Here is a 23306-nt window from a genome sequence, read left to right on the forward strand (position 1 = left end):
AACTTCAACATCTGGTATGACGTTCTAATTTATTACTTCTTTACTACTAACTCTATTCACAACACGTTTTGCACACAGTATTCACATGTACCGCTGAATGTAAGTGCAAGATTGTATCACCGTACGACACGCAGTTCAGGAGATGAATCATCAAAATTGATGTGAATGGAAAACTAGCCTTTCTTAAAACGGAGCACCAATTTCCCAACCATACTCATCCAGTTGATGATCCGAAACTAATAAAAACAAGCACAAGTAGAATTTTCCGCCTTCAAGCATAAAGGTTTTACATGCTTATCCTCAAATATTTAACACGTTCACTCACTTCTATAGTAATCAGATGTTTGATGATGTTTTTATATGGGAGTCCTAAGCTTTTAAAGAATCAAGGGTACTGGTGCTACCTAACAGAATACTAAAGAAATAGTTTTTTGTTGTTGTTGTTGTGGTGGTCTTCAGTCCAGAGACTAGTTTGATGGAGCTCTCCACCTTGCTCTATCTTGTGAAAGCCTCTTCATCTCCGAGTAACTACTGCAATCTATATCGTTGTGAATCTGCTTACTGTATTCATCTCTAGGCCTCCGTCTACAAATTTTGCCCTCAAGACTTCCCTCCAGTACCAAATTGGTGATCTCTTTGTGACAAAGCAACGTGGGATATTATTAATTCCCCTTCTGTTTTGCCATCTGCCTACTTAAATTCGTTTTTTTTTTCATTTTTTAACTAATTACCATTAACATACATAAGTCACAGCTGCAAAATACTAACACGAATTCTTTACAGACGAATGGAAAAACTGGTGGAAGCGGACCTCGGGGAAGATCAGTTTGGATTCCGCAGAAATGTTGGAACACTTGAGGCAATACTAACCTTACGACTTATCTTAGAAGTTAGATTAAGAAAAGGCAAACCTACGTTTCTAGCATTTGTAGACTTAGAGAAAGCTTTTGACAATGTTAACTGGAATATTCTCTTTCAAATTCTGAAGGTGGCAGGGGTAAAATACAGGGAGCGAAAGGCTATTTACAGTTTGTACAGAAACCAGATGGCAGTTATAAGAGTCGAGGGGCATGAAAGGGAAGCAGTGGTTGGGAAAGGAGTGAGACAGGGTTGTAGCCTCTCCCCGATGTTATTCAATCTGTATATTGAGCAAGCAGTAAAGGAAACAAAAGAAAAATTCGGAGTAGGTATTAAAATTCATGGAGAAGAAGTAAAAAGTTTGGGGTTCGCCGATGACATTGTAATTTTGTCAGAGACAGCAAAGGACTTGGAAGAGCAGTTGAACGGAATGGACAGTGTCTTGAAAGGAGGATATAAGATGAACATCAACAAAAGCAAAACGAGGATAATGGAATGTAGTCAAATTAAATCGGGTGACGCTGAGGGAATTAGATTAGGAAATGAGACACTTAAAGTAGTAAAGGAGTTTTGCTATTTAGGGAGTAAAATAACTGATGATGGTCGAAGTAGAGAGGATATAAAATGTAGACTGGCAATGGCAAGGAAAACGTTTCTGAAGAAGAGAAATTTGTTAACATCCAGTATAGATTTAAATGTCAGGAAGTCGTTTCTGAATGTATTTGTATGGAGTGTAGCCATGTATGGAAGTGAAACATGGACGATAAATATTTTGGACAAGAAGAGAATAGAAGCTTTCGAAATGTGGTGTTACAGATGAATGCTGAAGATTAGATGAGTAGATCACATAACTAATGAGGAAGTATTGAATAGGATTGGGGAGAAGAGAAGTTTGTGGCACAACTTGACCAGAAGAAGGGATCGGTTGGTAGGACATGTTCTGATGCATCAAGGGATCACAAATTTAGTATTGGATGGCAGCGTGGAGGGTAAAAATCGTAGAGGGAGACCAAGAGATGAATACACTAAGCAGATTCAGAAGGATGTAGGTTGCAGTAGGTACTGGGAGATGAAAAACCCTGCACAGGATAGAGTAGCATGGAGAGCTGCATCAAACCAGTCTCAGGACTGAAGACCACAACAACAACAACATGTTACTTTGAAGAGGAAATCATGAATACGACGAACTTACTAAGTGCATTACCAATCTGACGTAATAATGAGAGTGTTAACATTTCAGGTATGTCATTTACCGTAATAAATGTGAGCTTACAAGCCTTAAGGACAGTCTTATCTGTGATAAGGTGTTCCCTGATATTTGTAGTATCGTGGTATTACTTTACATCTTGAGTTATTGCGATACAGAGCAGTGTTTTCTAGTGGTGACTTATTGGAACCATTTTCAATAGTCAAACGACTATACCAAGGAGCGATTAGAGGACCTGCTAGACAGCTGAGTTATGCCGGATGCATGCGAATCAGGCGAAATGCAATTCAGGTCGTTCGGATACTTTTGAGCACGACTGTACATCTCGAGTTGAAAACGTACGAAAATGTACATCTGCACTTTTGCGAACTTCTGTTTTATTTTTGCATCAATACTGTTGTGAACCCACCATCTGGTATCAATACATTACATTATCATCCATTATACATAATCATTTTGAGAGTACATTTGATTTTATAGATGAGTAGGACGCAAGACAGGACATAGATAATGTCCGTTTGACGTCAACGGTGTGTAACATTTTACTTTTTTTGAATAGGACAATGTGCCTCTCCAATAATTTTTAGATTAGTTACAATGAGCTTACACTGCAAGAGAATTCGCTTGTAATTTTCAATATGTGGTCTGTTGTCGGTTTGACGGCCTTCCATTACATCGGCAACGTAGTGCAACTCCACCGAGAGCTGTCTGGAGTAGGGTGGAGATAGCAATGTGTAAGTTGCGAGCTGTAGAAGACGATCTTCATATTCCTAATACGATTAGGACATCGTATACTCTTGACGACGTTTAGCACCTGTGCGGTCAATCACCCAATTTCAGAATTCATGTTGAGTAATCCTGCAAAATTGCCATAATATTGTCTTTTTATATTGATGAGTAATATGGATAGTCGTCACGTTCATGTGCCGTCTACAACGCAAATTTAATGTTACTGTCCTAGGAACTAACCTGCAATAGGTTTTGTATTTCATAATCGGAACTATCTGCATTAATCGTCATCAGAGCAATGTCAGGGAACAGAATGCAGCAGTGCCTTGATACCTACTTGGGGACCTGCTTGAGTCGTGTTCTAAGGAAAGGATAGTTGCTGGTTCACATTATATTACACTAGCGAGAAGTACCGACTTTTCCTTTTCTCTGTAAACATCCAGAACTAAATTCAGTAACTAAATGCTGAGAATATACAGGGTGTTTCAAAAATGACCGGTATATTTAAAACGGTAATAAAAACTAAACGCGCAGCGATAGAAATACACCGTTTGTTGCAATATGCTTGGGACAACAGTACATTTTCAGGCAGACAAACTTTCGAAATTACAGTAGTTACAATTTTCAACAACAGATGACGCTGCGGTCTGGGAAACTCTATAGTACGATGTTTTCTACATATCCACCATGCGTAGCAATAATATGGTGTAGTCTCTGAATGAAATTACCCGAAACCTTTGACAACGTGTCTGGCGGAATGGCTTCACATGCAGATGAGATGTACTGCTTCAGCTGTTCAATTGTTTCTGGATTCTGGCGGTACACCTGGTCTTTCAAGTGTCCCCACAGAAAGAAGTCACAGGGGTTCATGTCTGGCGAATAGGGAGGCCAATCCACGCCGCCTCCTGTGTGTTTCGGATAGCCCAAAACAATCACACGATCATCGAAATATTCATTCAGGAAATTAAAGACGTCGGCCGAGCGATGTGGCCGGGCACCATCTTGCATAAACCACTAGGTGTTCGCAGTGTCGTCTAAGGCAGTTTGTACCGCCACAAATTCACGAAGAATGTCCAGATAGCGTGATGCAGTAATCGTTTCGGATCTGAAAAATGTGCCAATGATTCCTTTGGAAGAAATGGCGGCCCAGACCAGTACTTTTTGAGGATGCAGGGACGATGGGACTGCAACATGGGGCTTTTCGGTTCCCCATATGCGCCAGTTCTGTTTATTGACGAAACCGTCCAGGTAAAAATAAGCTTCGTCAGTAAACCAAATGCTGCCCACATGCATATCGCCGTCATCAATCCTGTGCCCTATATCGTTAGCGAATGTCTCTCGTGCAGCAATGGTAGCGGCGCTGAGGGGTTGCCGCGTTTGAATTTTGTATGGATAGAGGTGTAAACTCTGGCGCATGAGACGATACTTGGACGTTGGCGTCATTTGGACCGCAGCTGCAACACGGCGAACGGAAACCCGAGGCCGCTGTTGGATCACCTGCTGCACTAGCTGCGCATTGCCCTCTGTGGTTGCCGTACGCGGTCGCCCTACCTTTCCAGCACGTTCATCCGTCACGTTCCCAGTCCGTTGAAATTTTTCAAACAGATCCTTTATTGTATCGCTTGTCGGTCCTTTGGTTACATTAAACCTCCGTTGAAAACTTCGTCTTGTTGCAACAACACTGTGTTCTAGGCGGTGGAATTCCAACACCAGAAAAATCCTCTGTTCTAAGGAATAAACCACGTTGTCCACAGCACACTTGCACGTTGTGAACAGCACACGCTTACAGCAGAAAGACGACGTACAGAATGGCGCACCCACAGACTGCGTTGTCTTCTATATCTTTCACATCACTTGCAGCGCCATCTGTTGTTGAAAATTGTAACTACTGTAATTTCGAAAGTTTGTCCGCCTGAAAATGTACTGTTGTCCCAAGCATATTGCAACAAACGGTGTATTTCTATCGCTGCTCGTTTAGTTTTTATTGCCGTTTCAAATATACCGGTCATTTTTGAAACACCCTGTATTTGCATTATGCCAACTCAAAGATCAATAGATATGGATATAGATATAAATTTTTTTTTAAAGCCAGCCGGCCGAAGTGGCCGTGCGAATCTAGGCGCTGCAGTCTCGAACCGCGAGACCGCTACGGTCGCCGGTTCAAATCCTGCCTCGAGCATGGATGTGTGTTATGTCCTTAGGTTAGTTAGGTTTAAGTATTTCTAAGTTCTAGGGGACTAATGACCTCTGAAGTTGAGTCCCATAGTGCTCAGAGCCATTTGAACCATTTAAAGCCATTCTCGTTCTGCGTTGGAATAAACATCATTCATTATTTGCTCGTTCTTGTTATGATTGTTATTGTCATTCTCTCACTCGCGAGAGTTTTCACATTGCTATTTGGTATCGATGCACATGAAGAGTGGCTATGAAAGAAGGGAATACTGAATGCTATGTCATGCAGAATACACTCATTTACTTCGGCTCCTCGTGATCAACGCTATAGGAGAAGTGAGATACATAAAGTTGACAGTGTGAGGACAGACATGCTGGCACAACTCTGTAACTACACAGTGTTACCAGATAAAATGGTGCTGCGGAATCGAAAGTGTAGTACGGACCTTGCCACAGTAGCAGACAGCTGCTAATTTCGGACCGTGACCGTGGATTGCTCTTCGGTCAGTGCTAGTTAGAGTGTTACAAATGTTAATGGAAGGCTTTGTTTGATAGTCTTGTGCTGATGCTGTCTGAATAAATTATGCCATTGGGTAAAAAGCGGTTTAGTTTCGAGACCTAACCCACGGGGGGGGGAAGGCACAGTGGTCTCCTTCAGGAATTCCAAGCAATAAAACACAAAAAACAATCCAGGAAGGATTCGAACAGCTACTTTCATGCAGAGACATGCATTTGGAATCTGTTCATCGTTACGGGGTCAAACAAGAGGGTAACATTACTGAAACAATGATCGGGCTCCTTAGTATATAACAGAGCATACAGATTTCAAGGAGGAAACGTATGAAGACGCAGACTTCCTCGTTATCAATATGTGCGGCATATCTTTCGTGTTAACGAAAGTAATATCCCGCTTTACCTCTTCTTACGTCTCAAATGAAATGAATGCCATGAGGAATCGAATATTAGTTGACTGCGTCTCTTCTTGCTTCCATCCTTACCAACATATTTCTTCATTCTCGTGGTAATCATGACATTCTATGTGTATGCTGCAAAAGATTGCACGTGGACAAATTCGACATCGAGGTGCAAACCGTTTGGTATCTTACATTATATTCAATTCGAATAAGCTTCCATGTATTTTTACTTCGTTTGTATTTTTAGATGATTATGAACGTTACGGAAAATTATGTCACATGCTTTATGTTGAATGAGAAACATTGAATGATCCGTTTTGCATTCCCTACGTTGAAATAATATAATGTCGGCGTCAACAGCCTTCTTCCACGCCGGAAGCTGAAACCTGTATCATTCTGGATTAATGATAATTGAATGTCTCAAATGTATACATAGCCCACAAGGCGACGTCAGAAACCATCATGGGAGAACGCCGCATAAAACCAAACGTGCGCGCGCGTCTCCACTCTGAAGAACCGTATCGGAGAATCACGGCAAGCATTTCGCTGAAGAGCTGCCTCGTAAGAGAGCCGGGAAATGGCAGCGTCGTAGCAAGTATTTGTCAACACTCTGATAGTGCATTTGCTTCCGGGTGTAGGCCGGCATTACCTCCCTAAATTCACGTGACATTCGTTTTCCACATCGAAGACTCGTACGATATAATCCACTGTAAGATGAGACACTTAGAAAGTATATTTAATTTCTGGACTCCAAGAACGGCGTTCTTCACATAAGTAACACCTGTTTTTGTGTTTTAAGGTTGCGTTTTGAGGCTCAGGCAACATTGCAGTGAATGTAGTCCGTCTGTTGTCGCCAGTGTGTCGTTAGCTCAGAGGTTAGTCGTCGTATTGTGGCTTTTCTAACGCGGGACATTCTGAATCGGAATACTCCCCTTTCATTATTAGTTTCGGGACGTGACTATTTTCCTCGGACAAAAACCAATGCTGTGAATAGGATTCGCGGACATGCCATTCACTACCTATTTGGACAAACAGTAGACACTGTTCTCGATTTTTGGAAATACCTCAACGACCGTCATTAAGTCGTTGTCCGTCACCCTAAATACAGACAATTTTTCTCGAACTTGCTTCGTAGTGCTTTCCACAACCTGCCTCGTAGCTGGAATGTGTTGAGCCAATAGTGAAGAAGGTTTCCTGTTTGAACCAATGATCATATTTGAACTATTGAACGGAACACATCAATTTCGAGAAGACGTGACTCAACATATTACCAGCGGGGTGCAGAAGGCGTCTGATCAATTACACAAGAAAAATAAACAAAAATAATGAAAATAAAAATAAAATTCAGAAAAAGGAAGATTTTGTTTTGTTTGTAAGGATAGCCCTAACCTTGAATTCCCATATTTCCCCTGGTATATAGGCACCTCTCTGGGGTAGGTTTACTCAGGAGCCAACGCCTGAGGTGGACCAGATTTTTTTTTGTTGTAGGATGAAAAGTGGCGGTGGCACTGAGTTTCTTTTTTTTAGTGCCATTTTCCTAAGGGGCTTTAAAATAAGAGAGAAAAAAGGGGTAATCGTCAAAAAAGGTAAAAGAAAAAAAGCAAAATTGAAAAAATGGAGGTTCCCTCGTGCGTTGCGTTGCTCGTACTGTATGACATAGCAGTTCCAATGTCGGTGGAAGCCGTTGACTACAACCTTTTATTTTCCATTTTAATTAATGAAGTTGCAAACTGCTAGTAAAAATTCATTGTACGAAATCTGAATAATGCCTTTAATCATCAATCTTCGGCCGATTTCGACTTAGTAAATTAACTTAATATCATGGATGTCTGCTTTGCAAATGCCAAGGTGATTCACTGTAAAATAGATCCTTAAAAGATTCAAACCGACTGTCAACGATATAAATTTGAGTTTTGTTCGTCATATAGGTCTAAAATGTCAGGAGGTTGTTTATGAAGTGCACATGTTGATTAATATAGTTCCTATCTTCAAAATTTTTGAAATAGCATTTAACTGTAGACGTTTTCTAACAACGGCGTTAGCAATTCCTTTCCGTGCTCTGAAACTTCCAAAACGACAAATTTTTCTGGTTTAAATCTGATGACCTTAACTATCACTTCCGATCAACAATAAATACTCCATGAACCCATACATGGAACTCCAAATGTGCAGTGTTCCTGCACCGCTACAGAGCATACATTGCAAGGTATTCACACAGTTTATCGCATAGACTTACCATAAGGAATGAAACAAGAACTGTAATACACTTTACACCACAGACGCTCACTCTGGGTTGACGGAAACATCGGAACATTGACCAAAAGTTGCACAAATAATTGAGTTTGAAAGGAAAAGAACGAGGTATGAAGCATTTATAAAGTCATCGAATGTTGTGAGGTGGTTTAATTTCGTCCCAGTCTATAAAATTAATTTCGGGCCATACTCAGCTCTTGCCGATTAATGTAATATAATACCCGCCTACTAATCAGGACGTATGTCTCTGTTGCTTTTGAGCGTGAATGGAAATTGTAGAAATTTTCTGTGGAGCAACATTTAATAATAAAGCGTTTTAAATCATCAAAAGCGATGAGCGGTAGCAGGCGCTTTCGATAAAGAACGGGGGAGTGCAGCGCCGCTGCTGTCGCCACGGCCGCTGCCAGTAGCCAGCAAATGGATCCCGGAGCTTTGCCGCGTACGGCATCCAGAGGAGGACAGTCTGCAGGTAATCTGCCGCAAAATGGTTACTGGATAAAATTTTGATATCGGTGTGTCAGAAAGCGAAATAGATTGAATCTGCGCTACCATTACATTCACGTCTTCAGCATTCAAACAGAAGAGGCTATAAAAATATTTTATGCCAGCTGCTCTCGATCCACTGACATTATGAACAGAAACAACACACGCTACCGCTAGACCACAGGCGTAATCAGCCTAGGGTTTCTCTATCATGGGACAAGTTTTCCCCCAGGAAGTGCTGCAGTGTACAGTGTTGCCAGATTGTGCAGATAACCGGACTTAGAGAATTAGCGAGTTGGCCAGTTTTTTTGTCCCATGTCGCGATCGGCGCGGACTTAGCCTCTGAAGCGGCCGGCCGCCGGTCGAGTTTTATGTCAAAGAGTGTACATATATGATATGCATGAACCACTGTCCTCATTTTTTGGCACACGTCTGTAAATTCAGACTGCTAACAAAAGAGAAGAAATTTTGATTACGCGTTAGCCAACAGGCAAAAATAAATACGTCTCTCTCAAGTCTGCTAGGAATGCGTCTACTGATTTACGAGGAATGGTGACAGGGAACAGAAAGAAGCATTTTCTTATCTGCAGTTAAAACCGCTCGGCTAGACACCATAGAATAATTGAGTAAACTCTTTCCGCACACTTCTTTGTATTTTTGTGGAACTATATACACTATGTGATCAAAAGTATCCGGACACTCCCCAAAACATATGATTTTCATATTAGGTGCATTATGCTGCCACCTACTGCCAGGCACTCCATATCGGCGATGTCAGTAATCATTAGACATCGTGAGAGATCAGAATTGGGCGTTCTGCGGAACTCACGGACTTCGAACGTGGCCAGGTGATTGGGTGTCACTTGTGTCATACGTCTGTACGCGAGATTTCCACCTTTCTAAACATCCCTAGGTTCACTGTTTTCGATGTGATAGAGAAGTGGAAATATGAAGGGACACTTACAGCACAAAAGCGTACAGGCCGACCACGTCCGTTGGCTGACAGAGACCGCCGACAGTTGAATAGGGTCGTCATGTGTAATAGGCAGACATCTAACCAGACCATCACACAGGAATTCCAAACTGCATCAGGATCCACTGAAAGTAATATGACAGTTAGGCAGGAAGTGAGAAAACTTGCGTTTCATGGTCGAGCGGCTGCTCATAAGCCACATATCACGCTGGTAAATCCCAAACGATGCCTCGGTTGGTGTAAGGAGCGTAAACATTGGACGATTGGACAGTGGGAAAACGTTGTGTGTAGTGGCGAATCACGGTACACAATTTGACGATCCGATGGCAGGGTGTGGGTATGGCGAATGCCCGGTTAACGTCATCTGCCAGGATCTGTAGTGCCAACAGTAAAATTCGAAAGCGGTGGTGTTACGGTGTTTTCGTGTTTCTCATGGAGGGGACTTGCATCCCTTGTTGTTTTGCGTGGCACTATCACAGCACAGGCCTACATTGATGTTTTAAGCACCTTCTTGCTTCCCACTGTTGAAGGGCAATTCGAGGATGGCGATTGCATTTTTCAACAAGATCGAGCATCTGTTCATAATGCACGACCTGTGGCGGAGTGGTTAGACGACAATAACATCCCTGTAATTAACTGGCCTGCGCAGAGTCCTTACCTGAATCCTATAGAACCCCTTTGGGATGTTTTGGAACGCCGACTTCGTGCCAGGCGTCACAGACCGACATTGATACCTCTCCTAAGTGCAGCACTCGATGAAGGATGGACTGCCATTCCCCAAGAAACCTTCCATCACGTGATTGGATATATTCCTCCGAGAGTAGAAGCTGTCATCAAGGCTAAGGGTGAGTCAACACCATATTGAATTCCAGCATTACTGATAGAGAGAGACACGAACCTGTAAGTCATTTTCAACCAGATGTCCAGGTACTTTTGATCACATAGTGTACTCAGTGTTTGGTGAACTAACTGTAGAATTCTGACAGTGCCGTGTCATACAAGCTATATTACTTGTTTCAAAGTACCTGTAGTGAGTGTAATCAGCGTACTCAGCTTATATCCATATCTTCAAATACTACTCGTGTGTATATAATATACCTAAATATGTTACTACAAAGGTTGTGCCGAGAAATTATTGTGGAAGAACTTTCAGGTAAGTCGTGATCCCGCGTAAATACATCATGAATACCCATATTTGATGCTCATATCAGCAAATTGCGCTTTTTAATATGCGTTATAACCCCCTTTTTGGCTTGGTAGTACTAGACCTACACTTCATTTAATAACATTCTACGTACTGTAGTCTCTTCATATACACATACTTATTAGCACTATCACATTCGCACACTTACTTATATTCATATTGCTCTGTAGCTCATTTTCATTGGTACCAGCTACTAAAATTCTCCTTCCTACCTTTACAAGGACGTGTTACCTGGAAAACAAACTTGATAATAACTTAGAACATAGTCGCACAAAGGCTAACTAACATATCAGATTCCTCCTCACACACATATCTTTTTACTTCCAGTACGTGGATGCGTAAATTCGTCAACTCCTTTTTAATTCTCAAAACCTTTCCTTCTTTTATAAGAGTGCAAATATTCAGAGCATGCCCATCGTTTCGACTTAGCTTTATTAGTCCTTCCATATTCATAGTACGAATACACCTGAAATTAATGTTATTGCAGACGCGCACAATCTCAATATCTTACGTACTTTGTCCAGAATGTGGCCATACTCCTTTAATTATTCTTTCTTTCATTGTACACAGATACATTCCTTACCCTGTTTTATTCATTGTATATATAAGTGCCGTGTAAATTTTTATACAACGTAAATGGAAATGTAGTGCGTAGATAGGTTTCTGTAGTTAGTCATTCATTCTTCCTCTCTTTCTTTTATTTTAAACCTCCTTACTGTATTAATTTTACCCTTATAGTGTAGAGTCCTTCGTTTTAATAGTAATTATAATATAACCTTTAGACTATAGCTCATTTGTCCGCTAGACGCCAAGTTCGCTTTGCATTTGGTGTGCTAAGCTGCGTGTTGGACTGAACTGTTTCTGCGTATGGCTGAGGTTGCTGACCTATGTGTTAGCTCCTACTACGCCTTTTTAAAATACTATAACTTACCTTGCTTCGATTTAAAAACACCTTTATAAATAAAATGATAATTTTCTCTTAAATTAAGAGAACAATTGTTACATTCATATTATACTGAAATATTTCACTTATCATGTACAGTACTTCAAGTGACGTTTGACCTTTGTCCAATCCTTCTAGTGTACGAATTCTCTTAGATCCTTGTTTAGATAAAGTCCCTTGTTCTTTCCACTATTAGGGAAGGCTAATCTACTTGCACCTGGATATGCGATTTTAGTAACTTCAAAAGGCCAGTACACAAAAGCTGCCATTTAGGATTGAGCTTTCCGTATTTCGCAGATTTTGTGTACGTTTCTAGTAATACCTCTTATACTACCTGAAACTGTACCGTGCGTCCTAATCTTTTGTCATACGACTTTTTCCTCTGTTCAGCATTTTCCTCCATATTAATCAAAGCCTGGAATACATTCTCTTCAAGTGACATCCCTTCCCTGGGTGTCTTGGGCAATGGTTTTTCCCACTCGTCGACTTCTCTGCTTTTCAACACCAATTCAGTAGGTGTAAAATCAGTTGAAATGTGTGGTAAGTTGTTAATGATTTGTTGAAATGCTGAGACAAATTGAACCCATTTCATGTGCTTCTGCGATTCGTAGGTGCGAATAAACCTGTTAAATTCTTTGAATATCCTTTCTATTGGGATTACCTCGAGGTAAAATCTGGATACTAATGTATGTTTTATTTTGTTTGTGCCGGCCGGAGTGGCCGAGCCGTTCTAAGCGCTACAGTCTGGAACCGCGCGACCGCTACGGCCGCAGGTTCGAATCCTCCCTCGGGCATGGATGTGTGTGATGTCCTTAGGTTAGTTAGGTTTAAGTCGTTCTAAGTTCTAGGGGACTGATGACCTCAGATGTTAAGTCCCATAGTGCTCAGAGCCATCTGAACTACTTTTTTATCTTGTTTGTGTTAGTGAATTGCTTTAATATGTTGCCTACGAAGTACGTTGCATTGCCCGTTAAAAATATCTGCGGCTTCCCCAGTCTTGGTAGTATAATCTGTATTTTCATAATAGAGAAAAGTTGACCGTCAGTTTTAAAGATAACACCAGATTTAAATTTGTGCTTAGTTTCATTTATGTAATTGATTTTTATTTATTTTGACTATTACTAGTTAGTAGGTTTTATTATTGGGAGAAATCAGTAATTGTTTCGTAACTGAAATTCTATTCTTGATGTATAAACAAATATAAATTCTGTACTAATTATAAACATTTGGAGGAAAAACTAATAGTATCCTTAAAGTATTTATTCGGTTCTATTCGAAAACATGTTATCAAAGCCAGCCCTTTATTAATTCCAAAGTAATTAACAGTTTTGTCCAAAGTTTTGTTTGCGGTTTATATTTGTTAATTTCACGATTTAAACAAATAATTGGACTAAACCTTGCAGTAGTAGAAACTGTTAAAAGACAGAACTTTTCGATGTATTCAGTTAATTTAATCAGTTAAGTTTTAATTGTAACCCCTGTAAACTTAACTTCGAACACTGTGTACTTTCAGCACCTATTATTGTGATGATATGTAAGGGCCCTATTTGTGGTCACGAGACAGTCAGTCCACGGCCGAGCTTCAGACGAGAAACCTGTGTTGGTTAGATCAACAACAGTGCTTCAACTTAACTGTGGAATTCTTCAAGAACTGCGAACTTCGTGGTTAGGCTTTTACTGCTCGTAGATGTTCAATAGTAAACTATTGTAGCTGTATGTGGAGGTTTGCCTGCACACTATTAATGAGGCTTATTGAAAGTTTAAACAATAGTGCACTGGCCGTGTAGGTGTGTATTGTTAGGGGTTGTGAAAAGTGAAAGTAAAGTACTGCGAAACGCAACTGTGCATCTGTCGGTTACATTATTTGCAGTAGTCACTGTCGGAATCCACAACCCATTTTTCAGCCAGTGTAGCAGTACGTCGACACCGAGAACAATCAACGAAGAAATAAAGTAGGCAAATCGCTTCACCTTGATGCCTTAGGATGTGTCCTGCCAACCAAACAAATTTTTTCTAGTCATGATGTGCCACAAATTCTTCATTAGTTACGTGATCTACCCATATAACTGAGCATTCTTCTGTAGCACCACATTTCGAAAGCTTCTATTCTCTTCTTGTATAAATTAGTTGTCGTCCACGTTTCACTTCTATACGCGGCTACACTTCATACAAATACTTCCAGAAAAGACTACCTGACACTTAAATTTACAATCTTCTTCAGAAACGCTTTTCTTGCCATAGCCAGTCTCCATTTTATATCCTCTCTACTTCGGCCATCATCAGTTACTTTGCTGCCCAAATAGCAAAACTACTCTGTTGCTTTAAGTGTCTCATTTCATAATCTAATTCCCTACGTCTTCTCTCTGGACTTTAAGTCATACTCCAAATTTTTCTTTTGTTTCCTTTACTGCCTGGTCAATATACCGATTGAATAACACCGAGAATAGGCCACAACTCTGTCTCACTCCCTTCTCGACCACTGCTTCGCTTTCGTGCCCCTCGACCCTTGTAACTGCCATCTGGTTGTCGTACAAATTGTAAATATCCTTTCGCTCCCTGTATTTCACCCCTGCCACCTTTAGAATTTGAAAGAGAGTATTCCAGTCAACATTTTCAAAAGCTTTCTCTAAGTCATGCTGTGAACGTAGGTTTGCCTTTCCTCAATCTATCTTCTATGAGAAGTCGTAGGGTGAGAATTGCCTCCCGTGTTCCTACATTTCTTCGGAATCCAAACTGATCTTCCCCTAGGTCGGCTTCTACCAGTTTTTCCATTCTTCTGTAATGAATTCTTGATAGTATTTTGGAGCTGTGACTGATTAAACTGATATTCGGCAACTTTCACGCCTGTTAGCATCTACTTACTTTGGAATTGGAAATATTATATTTTTCTTGAAGTCTGTCATTTCGCTGTCTAATACATCTTGCTAACCAGATGGATGAGTTTTGTTAATGTTAGTTCTCCCAGAGCTGTCATTAGTTCAAACGGTATGCTTCGCTTCGGCTAAGGTCTCTCGGTACTTTGTCAAATTCTTTACGCCGTATCATATCTCCCATCTCAACTTTATCTACGTCCTCTTCCATTTCCATAATATCACTCTCAAGTATATCTTCCTTGTATAGACCTTCTATATACTCCTTCCACCTTTCTGCTTTCTTTTATTTGCTTAGGACTGGTTTTCCATCTGATATTCGTACAGCTCATATTCTTCGAGGTGGTTCTCTTTTCTCCAAAGGCCTCTTTAATTTTCCCATAGGCGGCATCTATCTTATAACTAGTGATATACGCTTCTACATCCGTACATTTGTCCTCTAGCCACTCATTCTTAGACATTTTGCACTTCTTGTCAGTCTCATTTCACAGACTTTGTATTCCCCTTCGCCCACTTCATTTACTGCATTTTTATGTTGTCTCCTTTCATCAGTTAAATTCAATATCACTTGAGTTACCTATGGATTTCTATTAACCCTCATCTTTTTACCTACTTGATAATCTGCAGCCTTCCCTATTTGATCTCTCATAGCTACCTATTCTTCTTCTACTATATTTCTTCCCTCTTTTCTTGTCAATCGTTCACTAATGCTTCCACTGAAACTCTCTACGACCTCTGGTTCTTTCAGTTTATCCAGGTCACATCTCTTTAAGTTCCTCCAATTTTGCAGTTTCTTCAGTTTTAATCGACCGTTCATAATCAATAAACTGTGGTCAGAGTCGACATCTGCCCCTGGAAATGTCTTACAAGTTAATATCTGGTTCCACAATCTCCGTCGTACCATTATATAATCAATCTCAAGCCTTCCGTTGTCTTCAGGTCGCTTCCACGTTTACAGCCTTCTTTCATGGTTCTTAAACCATGTGTTAGATATGGTTACATTATGCTCTGTGCAAAATTCTACCTGGTAGCTTCCTCTTTCATTCCTTTCTCCTAGTTCATATTCACCTACTATTTTTCCTTCTCTTCGTTTTCCTGCTGTCGAATTCCATTCCCCCATGACTATTAAATTTTGGTCTCCCTTAACTACCTCAATAATTTATCTCATTATAAATTTCTTCAATATCATCATCATCATCTGCGGAGCTAGTAGGCTATAAACTTGTATTACTGAGATGGGTGTGAGCTTCGTGTCTATCTTGGCTACAATAATGCGTTTACTATGCTGTTAGTAGTAGCTATTATTTTATTCGTTATTAAACCTACTTCTGCATTACCCCTCTCTGATTTTGTATTTGTAGTCACCTGACCAGAAGCAACCATAGCGTACGGATCTCCATGGCGGCACATTCACAGGAGCTCAGTCCGTCAGTTCACCTGATGATGGCAACATGTGTGATCGCCGAAATATTGTGCCCGTTGGACACTGTAGACCGGCATTACACCCGTCGATATTTTGGCTATCAAATACGCCGGGAGAAACTCAACAATCACTTCCTTGTATAATGCTTAACTTCTGGACTTGTCTGCTTTATATGCTTCGTTGTAGAGCCATTCAATCTGTAAATGTAATATTCAAAATTGAAAAAAGCCGAAGAAGAGGAAGAAAAAAATAAATCATAAATATTCATGTAAATGTAACGGTTTATTGTTGTGTTATCAAAGAATTGGATTTTAGTAAATACACTGAAGGACAAAAAGTCACAACACCAAGAAGGAGTGGTGCGAAGCAAACGAAGGTTGGTAACCGTCTTTCTACATCCTGAAGAAGAAGTCTTTACAGATTTGGTAGGCTTAGTTGCTTTTGAGATTGCACATGGTTAGTTGATGTTAGTCAAGAATGTCTTTAACGCGCCGAAGAAGCCAATATAAACATCTCACTGAGTTTGAACGAGGTCGTATAATAGGATTACGAAAAGCTGGGTGTTACTTCTGCGATACTGCATAAAAACTGGCAGGAATGTAGCCACTGTATACAATTGCTGGCAGCGGTGGTCACAAGAATCAACGGTGTCACGGACGCCGAGCTCCACGTGGCCACATACCACTACCGAGAGGGAGGATCATTCTGTTCGACATATGACTCCCGCGCATCTGCAGTAGCAACCTGAGCATCAGTTGGCACCAAAGTCACACAACTAAATGTTACAAATCGCTTGCTTCAAGGACAACTCCGAACATTCCCCTGATCCGAAAGCAATGAAATCAAGCGAGAGCTCACTGGAGGGCACGGTGGAAATCTGTTGTGTTTTCTGATAAAATCTGGTTGTGTCTCGATGCCAGCGATGGCCGTTTGTTAGTTGGAAGGAGGCCAATTTAGGATCTGGAACCAACGTGCCCGCGTGCTAGACATACTGGACCTAAACCTGGAGTTGGGGTGTTACATATGATTTTGAATGACATCAGGAATTTTCTCGTGGTTACCTGACTGCAAAATTGTACATCAATGTCGTGCTGCCATTCGTGAACAACATTTCAACAAGGTTTTCCAACTGGAGAACGCTCGCCCATCTATCGCTGTTGTAACCCAACATACTCTACAGAGACTAAATTAGAAATAATACACTACTGGCCATTAAAATTCCTACACCAAGAAGAAATGCAGATGATAAACAGTTAGTCATTGGACAAATATATTATACTAGAACTGACATGTGATTACATTTTCACGCATTTTCGGTGCATAGATCCCGAGAAATTAGTACCCAGAACAACCACCTCTGGTCGTAATAACGGCCTTGATACGCCTGGGCATTGAGTCAAACAGAGCTTGGATGGCGTGTGCAGGTACAGCTGCCCATGCAGCTTCAACACGATACCACAGTTCATCAAGAGTAGTGACTCGCGTAGTGTGACGAGCCAGTTGCTCGGCCACCATTGACCAGACGTTTTCAATTGGTGAGAGATCTGGAGAATGTGCTGGCTAGGGCAGCAGTCGAACATTTTCTGTATCCAGAAAGGCCCGTACAGGACCTGCAACATGCGGTCGTGAATTATCCTGCTGAAATGTAGGGTTTTGCATGGATCAAATGAAGGGTAGAGCCACGGGTCGTAACACATCTGAAATGTAACTTCCACTGTTCAAAGTGTCGTCAATGTGAACAAGAGGTGACCGAGACGTGTAACCAATGTCACCCCATTCCATCACGCCGGGTGATACGCCACTATGGCGATGACGAATACACGCTTTCAATGTGCGTTCACCGCGATGTCGCCAATCACGGATGCGACCATCATGATGCTGTAAACAGAACCTGGATTCATCCGAAAAAATGACGTTTTGCTATTCGTGCACCCAATTTCGTCGTTGAGTACACCATCACAGGCGCTCCTGTCTGTGATGCAGCGTCAAGGGTAACCGCAGCCATGGTCTCCGAGCTGATAGCCCATGCTGTTGCAAACGTCGTAGAACTGTTCGTGAAGATGGTTGTTGTCTTGCAAACGCCTCCATCTGTTGACTCAGGGCCGGCCGCTGGTGGCCGAGTGGTTCTAGGCGCTCCAGTCTGGAACCGCGCGACCGCTACGATCGCAGGTTCGAATCCTACCTCGGGCGAGGATGTGTGTGATGTCCTTAGGTTAGTTAGGTTTAAGTAGTTCTAAGTTCTTGGGGACTGGTGACCTGAGATGTTAAGTCCCATAGTGCTCAGAGCCATTTGAACCATTTGTTGACTCTGGGATCGAGACTTGTCTCCACGAGCCGTTACAGCCATGCGGATAGGATGCCTGTCATCTCGACTGCTAGTGATACGAGGCCGTTGGGATCCAGCACGGCGTTCCGTATTACCCTCCTGAACCCACCGAGTCCATATTCTACTACAGTCATTGGATCTCGACCATGCGAGCTGCAATGTCGGGTTACGATAAACCGCAATCGCGATAGGCTACAATCCGACCTTTATCAAAGTCGGAAACGTGATGGTACGCATCTCTCCTCCTTACACGAGGCACCACAACAACGTTTCACCAGGCAACGCTGGTCAACTGCTGCTTGTGTATGAGAAATCTGTTGAAACTTTCCTCATGTCAGCACGTTGTAGGTGTCGCCAACGGCGCCAACCTTGTGTGAATGCTCTGAAATCCTAATCATTTGCATATCACAGCATCTTCTTCCTGTCGGTTAAATTTCGTGTCTGTAGCACGCCATCTTCGTAGCGGGTCAATTTTAATGACCAGTAGTGTATATTAATACCTTCAGCTGCTGCCGGGCGTTAATATGTATCAACTGTAACAGGTGAAAATGTGTTCCCTGACCGGGACTCGAACCCGGGATCTCCTGCTTATATGGCAGACGCTCTATCCACCTGAGCCACCGAGGGCACAGAATATAGTGTGTCTGCAGGGACTATCTCGCGCACGCCTCCCGCGAGTCCCACATTCTTACCTTATATGTCCACACACTACATTCGCAGTGTCCCACCCCAACACATTCATTACTCGCGAAAGACATTCTTACTAAGTCCAATAGGAGTTCGGGTAATATGTGTGTGCATCCGCACAGAAGAAGAAGATCATGGCCGGTATTGCCAGAACTATATACTTATATGGATATGGTGTCTGTTCTTTCAGATATGTCCGAAACAACAGACACCATATCCATAAAAGTATATAATCTACAGAGTGTCGACATGTTTCCTTGGTTTGCTTGATCACCAGATTTGTCTCCAATCGAGGGCATATGGGACATCATCGGACGGCAACCTTAACATCGTCCACATACAGCATTAACCATCCTTAAATTAACCGTCCAAGTGCAACAGGCATGGAACTCGATCCCATAAAGAGCCATCAGGCGCTACTACAACACAAAGGATGCACGTCTGCAAGCTTGCATTCAACATTCTGGCGGCTACACTTGTTATTAACGTACTAGCATTTTCCGTTTGCAATGGATTATATTGCGCTTGGATTAACCTGTTATCTTGCAGTGTCATTCACTTGCATATGACACCTAGACAAATGTATTTCCAAACTCTCATTACTCTACGTTAATTATTTTTTGGTGTTGTGATTTTTTTCACTCATAGTTCATAAATTAACACATGAAAATAAATTATCCAGTTCATCCACCTTGGCAACAAAAATCTGATCTAGACGTACTCCCAATTTGAAAATAATAGAATCTTCTGACCTTACAGAATGCATATTTAGATTTGTGTTTCAGGTTAATTAATTTGTATGGGATTAGTTGATGCTTATGGGGTCTAACTAAGTGATTGATCTGGACACAAAGCGGGGCATTATGAGGAGGTTATAATGTGTCTCTGGGTACGTCCTGAAGGAGTAGTATTTGACATATTATACGGGAGAATGGGATATCAGACGATGAAATATTAACGTTTTCAAGTATTTGTATTGAAACACTCGAAATGCGCCGTTGGCGTCAGGTGTTACTCACTGAAGTTTTGTACTGGACCTTCTCAGTGCCACTCTATTGATCTCCCAAACCAGCTGACCCAGGAAAACGTAGCACCCACAATTTTCCATAAATGAATACTGTTGTGGCGTAACAAGACAGCTACGGCACACTGAAGTAGCCGAAAGGCACGCGTAATCTTAAGTAGGCTTGATAGAGGTCTGAAACAGGATACTTATTAATGTTATAAAGAAAAGTATGTAGCTACTAGAACACTTAACTTTTATATCTTCATTGGTTTACAACGTTCTTGGTGATACAAGTGAGAGTCTATCTTGAGGTACATGCAATGTTACAAAAAATGGTTCAAATGGCTCTGAGCACTATGGGACTCAACTGCTGAGGTCATTAGTCCCCTAGAACTTAGAACTAGTTAAACCTAACTAACCTAAGGACATCACAAACATCCATGCCCGAGGCAGGATTCGAACCTGCGACCGTAGCGGACAATGTTACAAATGGCGCCTTGCTAGGTCGTAGCCATGGACTTAGCTGAAGGCTATTCTAACTGTCTGCTCGGCTAATGAGCAATGCATGCTAACTATCTGCTCGGCTAATGAGCGATTCTTCGTCCGTGTAGTCGCTAGCAATGTCGTCCGTACAACTGGGGCGAGTGCTCGTCCGTATCTCGAGACCTGCCTTGTGGTGGCGCTCGGTCTGCGATCACACAGTGGCGACACGCGGGTCCGACATGTACTAGATGGACCGCGGCCGATTTAAGTTACCACCTAGCAAGTGTGGTGTCTGGCGGTGACTCCACAAATACCACGAACTACTGACTTTGGAGATCTTGTCGGACAGGTAGGTTCCTTCAACTCGCTCTTTCTCAGCTGCCTCTTTAGTGTATTTCTGATATACGGGCGCAGTTGCTCCCCAAATAGCAACTTTTACTGATGCCAAGTTGATGGCGTAGAGCTGAGAGAGCTATTCGAAGCCATATGCCAATAAACAGTGAACAGAAAGTTCGAATAAGGGCTTCTTCTTGTATAATAAGGCGACAGCACCTACATGGTATCACCGATTTCGTCCAAATTTCAGTGTATGCAGGGTCTGGCCATAAATGAAAGTGACAGGGATGGGAGCTCCTGATGGTCAAGGTCTTAGAAGAAACAGCATTTTTTGGGCGGGTCGGGCGGGACATGAGCTCTCTCCATATCCAGGCGACGCTTAGTGCAGCGTCAAGAGTACGAACGGGTATCCGACAGTCTTGGGTCCGAATCGCGAGGCTCAATATTTTAACTGTAAATTTTTACGTTACGTTCAATGCAAGTAAGGGAAATAATTCTCAGAATATTTAATTTACTAATGTTTTCCTAAAACTAAAGGCAAAGAAATATTTGCGATTGCAAATAAAATTCCAGAAAGCGTTTGTATGGTTAAATGGTTCAAATGGCTCTGAGCACTATGGGACTTAACAGCTGAGGTCATCAGTCCCCTAGAACGTAAAACTACTTAAACCTCACTTGTTGTGGATTGGCAAGACAGCCAATCCCCTATGAGGAAGCCGAAAGGCATGCGTTTAAACTCACGCAGGCTGGCGTGAGGTCTGGAACAGGACAAGCAATTGAGACTAGCAAAAAAGGTACGTAGCTTCTGGAATACTTAACTTTAATCCATAATTGGTGAACATCGCTCTTGACAGTACATGTTTTACAGCATCAACAGTGACTGGTAATGGCGCCTTGCTAGGTCGTAGCAAATGACGTAGCTGAAGGCTATGCTAACTATCGTCTCGGCAAATGAGAGCGTAATTTGTCAGTGAACCATCGCTAGCAAAGTCGGCTGTACAACTGGGGCGAGTGCTAGGAAGTCTCTCTAGACCTACCGTGTGGCGGCGCTCGGTCTTCAATCACTGACAGTGGCGACCCGCGGGTCCGACGTGTACTAACGGACCGCGGCCGGTTTAAAGGCTACCACCTAGCAAGTGTGGTGTTTGGCGGTGACACCACATAACTAACCTAAGGACATCACATACATCCATGCCCCAGGCAGGATTCGAACCTGCGACCGTAGCAGTCGCGCGGTTCCGGACTGAGGCGCCTAGAAACGCTCGGCAACCACGGCCGGCCCGTTTGTATGGCTTACGAGAACTTCATACGTAAAATTACATACTTCATGTTTTTTTCCTGCACCTAAAATCTGTCTGACACAGCAGTCAACTACAGTCTTGGTTGAAGTTCAATGTGCAAGCAGAAGGTCGCATGAAATACTTGGAGACTGTTGAGAAGCTTGCACGTGGTCGCGGGAGATAGAAATATTTCGTAATGCCGACTTATGCACTTGTGAGATTTCCGTGGATTCTGCAGTGAAGACGTAGTACGCGTTTAGAAGTGAATATCTCGCGAGTTATGTTGTTGTTCATAACTAATTACGTGGAGTCGGAATCTATTGTTTTCTTTTTAAAGCCCGCAATACTCAAAGTATCAGTGATGTCGAGTGTACTCGACATAGATCAAAAACTTTCTTGGTTTGACACAACATGTTAGTACTGATATTTAAACTACACAAACAATATCTTACTTACTGTAAATGAAACCAAAAAACTAGTTTTTTTGTTGATATTCACTGCATTACGTCGACTGTTCTCATACTTTTTTGGCACATTTCGTGCTCGAGGAGGGATCTCATTGCCCATGACAAGGTGATCAGATGCGCAATCTGTGGATTCGGTTAGCAAATTTTGTGAAGTCTGTTGTAGGAACCCTTGTCTGCTGTCCCATTACACATATTCCCTTGCGTGACAAGCAGTTACTGAATTGATTCAGTGAACATTAAAAAGAGAGATATTCGCTGCTCTGGTGGTTTAATTTCAACAGGCTCTCATCAGAACAGAGCAGTGATAACACAGAGATATCCAAATGTAAATTTAAAGACATTCGCGTAGAATTTTCGTTTCGCACAAATTCCTCACAGTACTTCAAATCTTTTGATTATATCGTCTTACGTATTAGTGTATGCCTTCACACTCGCTTAATTTCACTTTCCACTTTATTCTGTTTTATCAGCATTTCGCAAACTGTGTACATTGTCACTCGTTACGCGAGCTAGTACCTGCCCCACAGATGGTGTCACAGACTCAGAGCGTAAACCTTTATGGTTATATTTACGCAGAATCATATCAGGTGGAATTTTTATTGCATAAAATATGAACATAAAAACTATTCATAATTGCAGATTATGTATGCTGCTGAGGTGACGTCACAGCAATTGGGTTGAATCGTGCCCTC

General features: G+C 41.9%; 1 non-coding gene across 1 annotated transcript; it reads right to left on the reverse strand.

The window, feature by feature from the left end:
* Window positions 1-18906: 18906 nt before the first annotated feature.
* Window positions 18907-18983, reverse strand: Trnai-uau (transfer RNA isoleucine (anticodon UAU)). The gene has a single exon. It is a non-coding gene; the product is annotated as a tRNA-Ile (tRNA).
* Between the last annotated feature and the right edge of the window lie 4323 nt (window positions 18984-23306).

Source organism: Schistocerca serialis, chromosome 7 (assembly GCF_023864345.2).
Source record: "Schistocerca serialis cubense isolate TAMUIC-IGC-003099 chromosome 7, iqSchSeri2.2, whole genome shotgun sequence".
Taxonomy (NCBI): Eukaryota; Metazoa; Arthropoda; class Insecta; order Orthoptera; family Acrididae; genus Schistocerca; species Schistocerca serialis.